Raw genomic sequence first — 13,196 nt, forward strand, 5'->3', positions numbered from 1 at the left:
CTATAGCTTCCTTTCTGAGCATCCTGTCCAGTTCAGTTTGGATTGTGTTAGGCTCAGTGAGAAGGTACACTGCTGTAGGATTGGTTTCATAGTTGGTCATACTTACTGCTACCCTGTGGGGCTCTACACTAGTAAGTTGCACTATAACCCTAATTCTACACACGTACAGATGGCAGAGGCATTTTGCTTTTTTAGGAGCTACCTCTTGGGATGAGTAAAATCTATCTGTGCCGAACTGCATGCAGTATCAGTGACCACACATAACACGACCTGGCTGATTTCTTATTACCCACGGTGGTCATGTGCTGATACCACATGTTGAGTAAAAGGGTGCTGGATAGTGCATGTGGGATACTACTGTTGGGTGTAGTGTAATTAAAGGTAATGTTAGTGAGGTCCCTGCGTATGCGTGACAACTCTTGAATAGACTCCATTAGAACAGACTGTTTGTTGAAATTACATGGATGCAGTAGCATCCCTAGCAACCAGAGAATGTATAAAAGCAATATTACACATAACTTAGGCATCATTGTAGTTCTTGAGGTGTTTCCGGCTGAGATGTCCTGTGGTTTCCTCTGTGATGAGGACAAACATTTGAAAAACAGTTCCTCAGGGAAAGGTGTGGTGCAGGATCTGGATAGGGGTATGGATGCGAAAAAAGGTCCTAGGAGTGTGTTGTGGCTCTTGATCCTACTGGGGCTTCTGGTGTGGCCCCTGACAAGATGATGGTCCACTGTAGATGTGGTACACTTAACGGCTTGGCTCAAGACCTGTTGGGCAAGAGCTAATTTTGGTCGTTATAAGAGAAAAAATATGCATATCTGCCATGTCGCCAACTACTCCTTTAAGACTTTCTGTGCTCTCCATGTATTTTGGTGTGGCATCAGGGTGGTGGCCTCGATCGAGATACCTGGTTCTAGATGAAATCGTTTTTTTATAAACATCTAGGGGCCTATATATAGGTCCCTAGTGCCACCTTGCGCCATATTAACATCATTTATTTTGTCGTTAATGTGGCCCAACAAGGCCAAAATCTATGAGATTTCCTTGTTCCATTTATTATGGCACTTTTAACGCCTGCTCCATGTACTCTGCAGTAGTAGCGCCAATATTTTGATGCTACTCTTGCAGAGTACATCAATAGCGTCATAGAAATGACACTATTGCCCCCTACCCTGCACAATGGTGCTCCTTATTTTAAATACGGCGCATGCATGGTGGCAGTAGGGGGTGCAAAGGGGTGCAGGGAAAGTGTTGCTGCACTCAGTGCAGCACCACTTTCCATAAATGTGCTCCTTAATTTTTACACATAGTTGGGTGTCCCCACTCTACGTGCTTAACTGAGTATACGTTTGCATGGTGGGTTTTACTGGGTTATTCTCGTGTAACAGGTGGTTTTTAACCTAACTGGTGCTATGTTGGTGTTGCCAGCTCTTCGGCACCCTGGTGTGTGCACAGAGCGGTGTCAGTGGCGTGAGGTGGTGTTTCTATCCTATACGTGTGGGGGATGCAAAAAGGGGAGGCACCTGGTACTGAACGTTGGTCGGTGAACACAACATGCTCTAGGTGTCCTAAACAATGCCCTTTTTTCTGGATACTTCCTTTGGGCTACCTTTGGGCTTCTTTGTTTTGTTCTTGGGCGTTTCCCTTGACCTCTGAACTTTATTGTTGTGTACTCGTGGGGGTCGGGGTGTGGCTCCATGGCCCCTGTGTCTCGCATTTGCAGATTGTGATATTGTATCATTGTTCCCTTTGAGCAGTAGGAGGTGTTGTGTGTCGCTCTATTGCTAAACCTGTTAAGAGGGTGAGCTTACTCCTGCATTCTGGTCTGCTCGGGCTGCGATGGATGTTTGGACTCCTCTCCCTAGTACCCCCTCTCCCTCAGACCGTATCTTTTTTTTGGCCTACTCCTTCTGGCTGCTATTAGGAAGCCCTGAGGGTAAGGAGGACGCTGAAGACATCTCCATGTGGGGAATCTGGAGCAAGGTCGGGAGCTTGTCGGAGTTCTGCCCACACTATGGGCATTTATTGGGGTGACTGATGTTCTGATGAACCCCCTTCCTGCTGTCTCGACATTGTGTGGTGCCTCGTTGGTATTCATGCGCGTGTTATGAGCATTATGTGGTCTTGCTTCCCAGAGCACCCAGAAGACCCGGCTTTCGACACTGAAACAAAGCTATGTTGTGAAACAAAAATGTGGCCCCCATTTAGCTAGGGGCCGTTGAGGATGATATTGCTGCTGAGGCTATGCGACAAAATGATTTTGGTCCCAGCTGGGGGCTTGAGAATGGAGACCTTTTGACTTGGTGATAGGAACCAATTCAACTTTGCTTATGGGTGTGAGGGCCTTGGGTGCCTGCCCTTTAAACGGTGGTTGGGGAGCTGTCCTGTCCCCCTCAGTCAGACTGACCACCCCCTGCTGTGTGGCTGGCTCACCCCACCTTGGGGGACCTGCAGCGGAGCATGCCCAAGCTCTGGTGGGCACCCAAAAATGGCAAACTCCATGAGGATTCCCAATCAACAATCACACGCAGTCCAGGGTAGCAAAATCTAGTGAGACCCCACGGTTGACAGCCAAGCAACAACCCTGAATGTCCTAAATAATTTGCCTTTTATTTTGAATCCTACTGCAAGGAATTTTAAGGTGTGTTCAAAAATGTATACTATGTATCAGAGGTGTAAAGGCTTTCTGCGCACTTGGGTTCTGTATCTGCATGAAAGCATTGTTTTCCCAAATGTCTATCCCGCCCTGTCCCAGCTGTGGTCTGATCCATGATGGGTCTGGTTCCCCAGTTGTGACTGCTGATGCCATGTGCTGGTCCAATTATCTGACTGCTGCTCCTGTAGTGTGGTGTACCCTTAGCCAGAAGCTGTCGGCCATGTGGCCCCTTCTGTGGCAATAGTAGCACTGTATGGGGTTTGGCTGCTGCCAGTCACCCTTACTTCCAGCATTGTGGAAATTTTTGAACCCTCAGGGTCCTGCAGTGGGGTTCCCTTCATGAACTGTGCTATTACCATGCCTGGTGCCAATGTGGCTCCCTCGAGGACTGTCTTCCTTGGCTTATGTTGGACCAAGTTAGCTTTGTCCCTCTAGGCCAGTTCCTGCTTCTCCCTCTCTTGTTTCCTCTTGTGGAAGTGCAATATGTATGCTTGTATTTCTCGCCAGGGTTTCATTTTAGCCCTACTACTTTGTCCAAACTGCTCTGTACGTCGGAGAACAGCTCCTTTTTGAGGATGTTATAAAAGAAAATGACTTGAAGGCCCATATCTGTCCACTGCATTCCTGTTTCCTGTACCCACCATTCTCTCATCATATCTAGGAAGTATATTATGGTCTCCTCTGATCTCATGGTTTCTTCCGTTAACTCGCCTACATCTGGGCAGTCAGGGAATATTTCCCTCAGGGTCGTCCATATCTGGTGTTTGTATGAATTAAATGCAGCCCCGTCATGCTCTGAGTTGGTCAACGGGGCTGTCAGAATGCGAGTGCAGACAAACACTGTGTTGGTCTGGTCATCGATAATACTGCTAGGCAGACTCTTAACATCACTTATCGCTAGAGTGATCCCTGGGGTGGTTTTCTCAAAGCATGAAATTCCATTTCCCAGCCCCATCGAACAACAGCGGCAGCTTGGCTTTTAATCCCCCTTATCCATCTAGGCCCACGGCACGTAGACGTTCCCTGGCATACCCTTCTGTAGCAACGGGCATATTCTTGCTCTGGACATTTCTACTGGTTTTCCCTCCACATAGTGTTCCCATCTCCTCAGACACTCCTGCATGTAATGGAAGATCCACTTAGGGTCTCCCTCTCCGTGCCAGCTGCAGTCTTCGGCAATCGATATGTCCTCTGGTCCGGCCAGGGCCTATCGTACTGCTCACTTCTCTTGGTACAGCGGGCTATCATGTTACAAAAGGGGCGAGTGAATATTTGACCTTCCTCCTAAGCTACTATGTCCCTCGACGTTGGTTTACCTGTCCTGTACGTTCCAGGTGAGTAATGGACATCCTCGTCGCTGTTCTCCTTGTATGCAAGCAGTGCTGCCATTCTGGTCCTCTTGTGTCTAAGCTGGGTCTGCACCAGGCTGCCTTGGTCCCGAATCTTCTGGTCAGCCTCTCTTCTTCGCTGGCATTCTGGTGAGGTACAGACCCCTATCAAAAGTTTTCCTTCTGACTCCATCCCCAATTCTTCCATGACCTGGGCTCCATACCTGCTCCCACTCTCCTCAGGTGGAGGGCGTGCTACCCTGTTCTCTCACTGGGCTTCTAAGGTGCTCTCTCTCTCTATCTCTCTCTATCTCTCCTTCATTCACGCCTTTCCTCTGACTCCTACCTAGATCGCCTCCTCTGCTCTGAGCTATGTGTTGTCCTTCTAAATCGGGACCTGCTCTCATGCTCGCTCTCTGTGGTTTCTTCGGCTACCTGAGTGTACCCTGTGGCTCCCTCTTCACTGCCAGATCGTAGAGGGCTGGGATCTCTTCCCTCACTTGTACTAGCTATCTCATTATATAAAATGGCTATAAATCTTCCCTTCACTTGTGTTCCCTCCCCAGAACCAGCGGGAGTGGGTGCTCCTTGTGCCAAAGAGGCTTGGTCTGCTGACTTCGACGGTCAGTGGGTTGATACTTTAGTGCTGGATGGGGGTGGTGAAGGGAGTGTAGGGGCCTGTGGGCCTGATGATCCTCCATGCAAAGACCTAACAACCTACTGTTCGGTAGGGGCCCCTTGAGCTCCTGCAACTGGTGGGTTAGTGTATCCCAACATGGGGATAGCAGGCATATGGGAGAGCACCTCCATATCTACATGTGGTGGGGGTGGTGCCGACGCCTTGCTTACTGGTGATGAGTCAAGGTTGTCAGTCTGGACTTCCTCGAAAATGGCCCAGAGCTCTAGCAGTGCTTCATTTTTGTCCTTCTTTTGCCCTGTATACTTTGTATGTATGTCCTTGTGTATGCTGTTAAATTAGTGTTGAAGGTTCCCTCATTAGGCCAGGGAAATGTGTGAGTCTTGTTATGTGCCTGTAACTGGAGGCAGAGTTTGCTAAGCATTTTGGTCAGAGTGGGGAACTTAATTCATGTGTTCTAGAGGAGATCCCATGGTGGTATTTGGGTATTCCTTTCAGGGGACAGTTACTCTACTAGGTTTTGTATTCTCTAGGGGATTTATAAGTTACGCAAGTTCTACCTTTCCCTGTTTGTTTTCAATAGGGTTTTCTCTCTTAAGTTGCTAACTTTTCTGTTTTTATAAATGTTTTCCTTAATGTGTACTCTGGCAACGGGGAGTATGTACAAGGGAACACCCAGATCTCTATGGTAATGGGAACTATATACACAGGGAGTTTAGCAAACCAAATCTGCTGGGGGAGGATGAACACACAGGGATTCCTAGATCCAATGAGCTCAACTTTTCACAGATGCATCAAAAACATTTAACAAGTACATGAAGGGACACAATCCTAGGAAAGTGTAATCGTTAGTTCGCAGTAGCATGCAATTTGGTGACAAAATAGCAAGGCTTACTTTGGCATCAAACAACAAATTGTGCAAATCAACAATTTATTCATGTATACATTAAACATTGACAACAACACAAACTTCAACATTTAAGACAAACATAGTCACATTGGTCACCCAGCATCATAATTTCAAAACAACACCATTTCAACTGCCAGGTGAGATGGTGACTGAGCCCCAAAAATCAAGGGCATGGCCTGTCCACAATACCTTGGCACATGTTATCCTGTGTCCAAGGAAATCTCTCTGCTGCATGATGCAAGGGGAGTTGGATAATCTTGTTGATACCAGCTCAGGGGAAAAGACTGCAACAACTTTTATGGAGAAGGAGAGAGCTTACTTTAGTGACCATAGAACATTCTTGGCAAAACACACCTATGCCTTATCTCCGGGATCCTAATCGTCCAAATTCCCCCTATGTCACACCCAGGTGGCCTGTATACCATCTGTGTCACACCCAGTGGTCCAAATGAGGCACACCTCTCACTTCTTTCAAATACCGCCAGTGTTAAGAAACTGGTGGCACTGAGAAAACCAGGATGGCCTCATTAGATTTAACGTGGGCCCTATATCACACCCAGAGCCTATGCGGACCCAACTGCATCACACCCAGCGGTCCAAGCAAAGTCCCCTCTTCAAACAGAGAGCTGGACCCATGTCTTATGCGAACTATCTGTGTCACATCCAGTGATCCAAGCAGCCAGCAACCAAAAAACCCTGCATTACACCGAGGGGTCAAGCGTACCAGCTGTGTTACACCCAGCAGTCCAATAGATCACCCATCCCAACACTGACAATCAAGAAAGTGACTTCTGTGAATTATGATTTTTCTGAGTTTGCCACATGCCAAATCCTAGGGCGAAGTCTCTGATGTAGCCTCTTACCATTGTGACAGCGGCTTCAAGATGGACTTCCACCCGGCAGATTTAGCTGAACTTTCAATCAATTGCGGCGTCTGCTCACCTTTCTTATTTGTGCAAATGTGAATCTGTCTTGGCAGGGTTTCCCCTCCTTTGGTCACAGTGGAATTCAAAGAATCAACCAGCTCTTGGCTGGCTCACCAAAATGTTGTTCAAATGAGGATTTACCTTAAAAAACAAGAGACAACATGTGCCTGGCAAAACAGGAAACGGTTTGTTTAATTAAACATTACGGCTGGGAGAGCAGTTACAGCACCAGAGTCTGAGGACTGTCTCTCATAGAACATTGAAATTACCCATGTTTTATACATTTCTCTGGGAGCAATAAACACACAAAACATTATTTCCTTAGTGAAATATGCAAACTATTGACAAGGAGTCGCAGATACAATTTCCAGATAGGGAGTGTTGGTAGACCTCGACCTGGTGTGGACACTATGGGGGTCATTTTGACCTCGGCGGTCTTTTTTAAAGACCGCTGAGGGACCGCCGTGCGGAAGACCGCCAGTGGTGGCGGTTTGCCGCTCGGCCTATTATGACCGTTGGCAGCTCTCCGTCCTTTTACGGACGGAGAGCTGCCAACAGCCATACTGGCGGGAGGCGGGGAAGTGGAGGTTGCTCCACCTCCACCGCCACGCCAACAGAACACCGCCCAGCGAATCACGTCCTGTGATTCACCGTGGCGGTGTTCTGTTGGCGGTGTGGTGTCGGCGGAGCTGCCCCCATGGCACCTGTCCCCTCCCGGAGGATCGTCGGACCAGGTAAGTCGATCGTCTGTGAGGGGAGGGGGGTTGGGGGGTGTTGTGTGTTGTGTGGGTGCATGGGGGTGTGCGTGTGTGTATGTAGAGGGGGTGTGTGAGTGCGTGTATGCCTTCGGGGGTGTTGTGTGTATGGGAATGAGTGCGTGTATGTCTGTGGGTATGTCTGTATGGATGTGTGCGTGTATGTTTGAATGTGGGTGTGCGTGTATGACTGTGTGTGTGGATGTAGGCATGTATGTCGGCGTGTGTGCGTGTAAGTATGTAGGTGGTGCCTGCGTGCGTGTCGTGTGGGTATGGGTGAAGTGATGTTGGGGGTCGGGGTGGGGAGGGGGGCCCTGCCACCTTTGGGAGGTGGTAGGGGTGGTGGGGGGGTAGGGGAGGGAATTGGGTGGGGGTGGGGGGTGGGGGAGAACCCTATCAGTGCCAGGGAAGGAATTCCCTGGCACTGATAGTGCTTACCGCCATGGATTTCATGGCGGTTCAAACCGCTGGAAATCCACGGCGGTAAGCCGGGTCCAAATACCGCCGGCGGTATAGTGACGGCCGCCGGGCTGGAGACCCAGGTCTCCAGCCCGGCGGTCGTCTCCGCCCTGGTGGGCGGAACGGAGAACCGGCGGATGACCATGGCGGTAACCGCCATGGTCATAATTCCACAAAGTAAGACCGCCAGCCTGTTGGTGGTCTTACCGCCGGTTTTCCGCCTTCCGCCAGGGTCATAATGACCCCCTATGTGAGCCAACGAGCACATGTCTAGATGCCCGACTCGAGGGCCGCATGTTCGATGTGTATGCTGTGTCCTGATTGGCTAAGTGTACCCAACTACAAGTGTCATCTAACCTTATGGTGTTTTGGGAATGCATGATCCCTCTGGCCATTTGTACTTTATAGGGCCAATCTCCAGGGAGCATTTTAGTGTTGCTGCCTATCTGTGGGGTCTGATCTAAGCTTGTGTGCTTGGCTGCTGGCTAGTGTTACCCCACCTCTGACTTGTCAGTCATTAACCTACAGGTCTGGGCCGCAGAGCCTACATGACGACCTACCTATGTGCTGGGGTTGACAGAGAGTTCATGATGGGGGATCCAACAGAGGTAATGTGACTTTGTTTGTGTATGAAAATGTATTGTTGGTGTCTAAAGGTGCCTTGTTGTGTGTGCATCAATTGATTGGATTTTAACAAATCATTGCCAGGATACAAAGGACACAAAATCACAATGCCAGAATGTGCTTAAATCTTTGTAAATGGGACCACATTAGACCAGTTCTAAAAGCACTGCACTGACTCCCTAGTAATGCCAAGATCTAATTTCAAGTTCTGTGCATCACCAACAAAGCTTAGTGAGAAAAAGGTATAGCATACCAGCAGAATATAGCACACCTCTACATACCAACCAGAAACATCAGCTTAATGTTCTGATTTACCAATATTCATTTAAGATGATGAAGCAGTCATTTAAGAGGATAAAACATAAAGGTAGAACGATGGGAATTCAAAATCCGCGACCGGACCCGAGATCTGAAAGCCGCTCACATGAGGTTTAGGAAACCTCTCAAACTGAACCCTTTGAACAAGTTTTCACTTGTAGTCCATACAAATCAAGGGTCATGCCTTAAGAACTACTGTAATTCTCGTAATAATTTTCAGCACTCTAGAGCAACCAGTTATCCATAGAAAAAGCGTTTTTTGACTAGCCTATAACTTTTGCACTGTTTGACGAATTTTCATGAAATTTTCCAACAAATGTGTGGCAGTGATTCTTGTTATGCATGGTGAGTTTTGGGGTGATACTTCAAGCAGGAATTGGGAAAAAGGGGGGGGACAAAAAACATGTTTCCTATGTTAATTCCCATAGGAGCTTTGAACTTGACCACCCCCCCACCCAACAGCCCCAGAGACCGCCACCTCCCTGTGCCTTAAAACAAATTAATGTGCAGCGCGCAGGGCCCCCGCATCCCCGGAGAACACCACCTCCACAGGGCTGAATTTAAAATAGGAAGAGGGTCTGTCACAGACCCCTGGGGACCACCACCACTCCGGGGCTAGTTCATGTTGGAGGGAGGCCGCGCGGCCCCCCTCGAGGAGCCAATGATGGCCCAGGGGACCCCAACCGCCCACGGCTGACTCCTCACCATGCACGGTTGTATCATCAATAATTTTATTGCAAATGTTGCAGTGATAATATGAAAGTTGGGATAGAAGATGTCATAAATGATATAATATGTGGAGTATTTAGCTGTGCATGGCAAAGGTGCGAGTTATAGTTACCTTAGGGCGCAAGTTATAGTTACTTGAAAGGATTCTAACTATAAATGCTGAATTTCTATGGTTTTGTACGAGTAAATTCAGAACCTCACTCTAACATCCCTGTAACCTTTGTATTTTTCAGTGAATTTCTATGTTTTTTTTAACGTATAGTAATCTTAATTACTATAAGTTAATCCAACAACCTTCGGCCGTGTTCAGCGTCAGTCGGTGTAACTGAGGGTGAGAGTGTCTGTAAGTGTCTGTCCTGGTGTGAGAGTGCGTACATCATTGTTTTAGTGGGTGCGTCGCTATGTGCGTGGGTCTGTGAGTGGGCTCATGAGGGTGTCAGTGGGTCTGTGAGTGGATGTGTGACAGTCTGAGTGGGTGTGAGAGTGAGTGCGTAACTGACTGAGTGGGTCTGTGAGTGGGTGTGTGAGGGTCTGACTGGGCTGTGAGTGAGTGCATCAGGGTCTGACTGGGCTGTGAGTGAGTGCGTGAGTGTCTGAGTGGGTGTGTAAGTGGGTAAATGATTAAAAGAGCTAGAGAGAGAGAGAGAGAGAGAGAAAGAGAAAGAGAGTGAGAGGGAGAGAGAGTTTTTTAGGTGTTGATATATGACATACTTAGAACGAGATATTTCTGGACAAATTAAAAAGAAAAAATGTATTTGTTATTTAAAAACTATAACATTATCAGCCTTAAAGATTTGTAGTTTAAAAAAAATGTAAAAGAAGGAAATTAGTCCAGCTGGACTCAAACTCTCAATGCTCAGTGTGGAGATCTGCAACCGTCACACTGAGCTATTGCCTTTTTATTTTATTTTATTTGTTTAGCCCTTTATGGGCTATCTGGCACTGCAGAAGCTGTGCCATTGCTTCAGAAAGCAGGGAGCTACTTTAACAGCAGCTCCCTGCTTGCTGTAGCATTTCATCCCTGTCTCCTGCACGTGTACAGGGGACAGAGATAAAAGCTCCACTGTTTGACAGAGGGACCTGCTTAGAGGTCCTGCTGTCAAACAGTGGAGTGTCTGCTGTGGCTTGGTCCAAAACGGACCCCATTTCCTCGCACCATATGTAAACATAGCCCCGGGGAAGTGGTGATCCCCGGGGCTTGGAGCAGCGCCTCCTCCACATTTATTATAATAATAACAGCCCTGAGGAGGTGGTGGTGCCCAGGGATGTGGGGGAGGCTGATGGGCCTCCAGCACACAGCTAAAATATTTGCCCGAGGAGGTAGTGGTCCCTGGGGCTGTGGGGAGGCCCAGAGGTCCCCCACACTCAAAATTGTTAATGCCCCCAGGACCTGGCCCACCCGGGGACCTATCAAAGACAAGTGCTGAAGCCCACCTTTTTTCTTGGCCCCCATCTGACGGAGAACCCCCGAAACTTCTTGTGCACCATAACAGTCACAGGGGTACTTTTTTTTTTTTTTTAATTTCGTGAAGATTCATCAAATGGTACTAAAGATATAGGCAAGTCAAAAAATGCTTTTTCTATGGAAACATGGTCCTAACTATAACTACGTAGTGGCAACAAATATACACACACACACACATATATATATATATATATATATATTATTTTTGGGGAGTGTTCTTGGAATCAGCTTCTTTTTAGCAAAGAGGGAGTTGTGGTATCACAACTCAGAGAGATTTTTGAGGGAACATAAAACCCACTGATTGTGTGGTGACCAATGGAACCATGAGATCTGAGCACCTATGTCTATTTCACAACAGGCACAACCTATACAATACTCGTGAATAACTTTATAATTTTGTTTCTCTGTGTATTTTAGTGGCTAAAAATAGGAATATATAAATATGTTGGCAGCCAATATTAAGTCCTATATATTAAAGTGGACACTAAAAACTTCATAATGAAAAGGTGTAAATCCGCACCTCTAGTTATACTCCTATGTACCGGTGCAGGAATACTACTTTTGGGAATTCACATATGTTCCCAGGAAAACACCTGGAAAGGTGCACCAGGTGCAGGTTTCCAGGCATACTACTAGGAAGCTCCTGTGACGTATACTTGTACTTTCAGTGCATGTTGTTATATTCATTCATTGATTCTAGAAGGCAGAATTTAGAATTCCAGGAGAGAGCGAAGGGTGGCAGTTGAGAGGAGAGCTGGATCGGTGAAGGCTCTGCTGCGTGGGTGGGACGTTATATCTACGTCTTGTACAATATATGAATAAAGGAGTTTGCTCAAGATAACCCGGAGCGTGAGACTATTGTGATTTTTGCCCCAGAATCAAATAAGACCTGTGTCTGCATGCCCTCTACTGTAATCAACTCCAGAGGACCTCGATTCTTCCCTACATGAAGAACAATTTGTCCACAATCATAGTGAGAAGTACCAAGGTCTTCCTCAGCATCAGTGTGGACCTCATTCACATTTGATTTGGATTTACGTACCCTACAAACAGAAAAGAAATGTCCATGTTTTTTACAATATGAACAAATTGATTTGAGAGCTGGACATTTTTTATCATGAGCAAGATGACCTAGTTTGTCGCATCGAAAACACCGTTTATCTCTCACTGCAGAGAAAGTTTCTGAGATTTTTTTTTGTGTATTGTCATATTTTTTCCTACTCTCATTTATGGAACACACTACCCCCGAGGAATCACCAGTAGAGGCAACTTTCTTAATTACATCCACACATTTTAGAGAGTGCTCAATCCGCTTTGCAACCACCAATACATCATCCAGAGAGGGTATATCCTTAAGCCACAGTTCCTCTCGAATTCTTTCAATATTACAACCTCACATGAATTGGTCCCTTATTCTCTCATCGGTGAGCAGGCCAAATTTACATGAAGAAGCGAGACATCTAAGATCCGTTACATAGTTCTCTACCGATTCCCCTTCAATTTGTAGTCTTTTACCAAAGTACTAACGTTCTAGTATAGTGCTGACCTTGGGAAGGTAATGTATATCCAACTTCCGTATGCAAATTTCAAATTCATTTAAGTTTATTGCTTCGCTGTCTGGAATATCTGGAAGGTAATCAAATATTTCTTGGCCTTCAGAACCCAAACAGTGAAGCAATAAGGCAGTGCGTCGTTCAGCACTTAGTGAGGTACCACAGACTTTGGCGTACCTCTCAAAAACCCTTTTCTATTTTGACCATTTAATGGGAGGTTCTCCTGGAGAGGATAGAAAAAATGGAGGTGCAGTTATGTTTTGCATTATAAAAACAAGTATTTAACTTGAGATTGAGTCCCGGGATTGATATTTCGTGGAAGACGAATATCTAGATTGTACCAAGTCTGAGGAAGTAGAGCTCTGTGTATCAGCGTAAAACAACTTGAATTTGAATTTGATACACAGTTCCAACTTGTTATTGTATGAGAGGCTCCGGAAAAAGGAAAAAAAACTGAAATCCAGAAATCACAAAGGAAAGGAACAGAAGAAAGAGAAAGAAAAAAAAATCTTCTTCTTTCTCTTTTTTTTTTGTTTGTTTTTTATATACCGGCGGGATGCTCTATGCCCAAATCTAATGGAGGAGATTCCCTCGAAGTTGTCTGGGTTAAGCGCACTCTGCAGGACGCTGGGTGTTGCTTGACAACGAAAGAATACGGCAGAAACACATCCAATGTGGGCGAGAGCGTGGCCGGCTGTTGCCAGGATACCAGCAAACGAGGCACAGCCCGTGCATACGGCTGTTGCTTAGCAGCCAGCGAGGAGTGGCGCGTGCGTGCCGTGCATGCCAATACGAGCGTGTACACGCGCTCTCGCGCACCTTCTCAAACTCAA

At 46.8% G+C, this 13,196-nt stretch overlaps 1 protein-coding gene across 1 annotated transcript in view; it reads right to left on the reverse strand.

Annotated features, from left to right (window-relative positions):
* TTLL10 (tubulin tyrosine ligase like 10) overlaps positions 1-13,196 on the reverse strand; it is a 269,052-nt gene that overhangs the window by 250,109 nt on the left and 5,747 nt on the right. The window lies entirely within an intron of this gene.

The sequence above is a fragment of the Pleurodeles waltl genome, chromosome 6, assembly GCF_031143425.1.
Source record: "Pleurodeles waltl isolate 20211129_DDA chromosome 6, aPleWal1.hap1.20221129, whole genome shotgun sequence".
NCBI classification, from domain to species: domain Eukaryota; kingdom Metazoa; phylum Chordata; class Amphibia; order Caudata; family Salamandridae; genus Pleurodeles; species Pleurodeles waltl.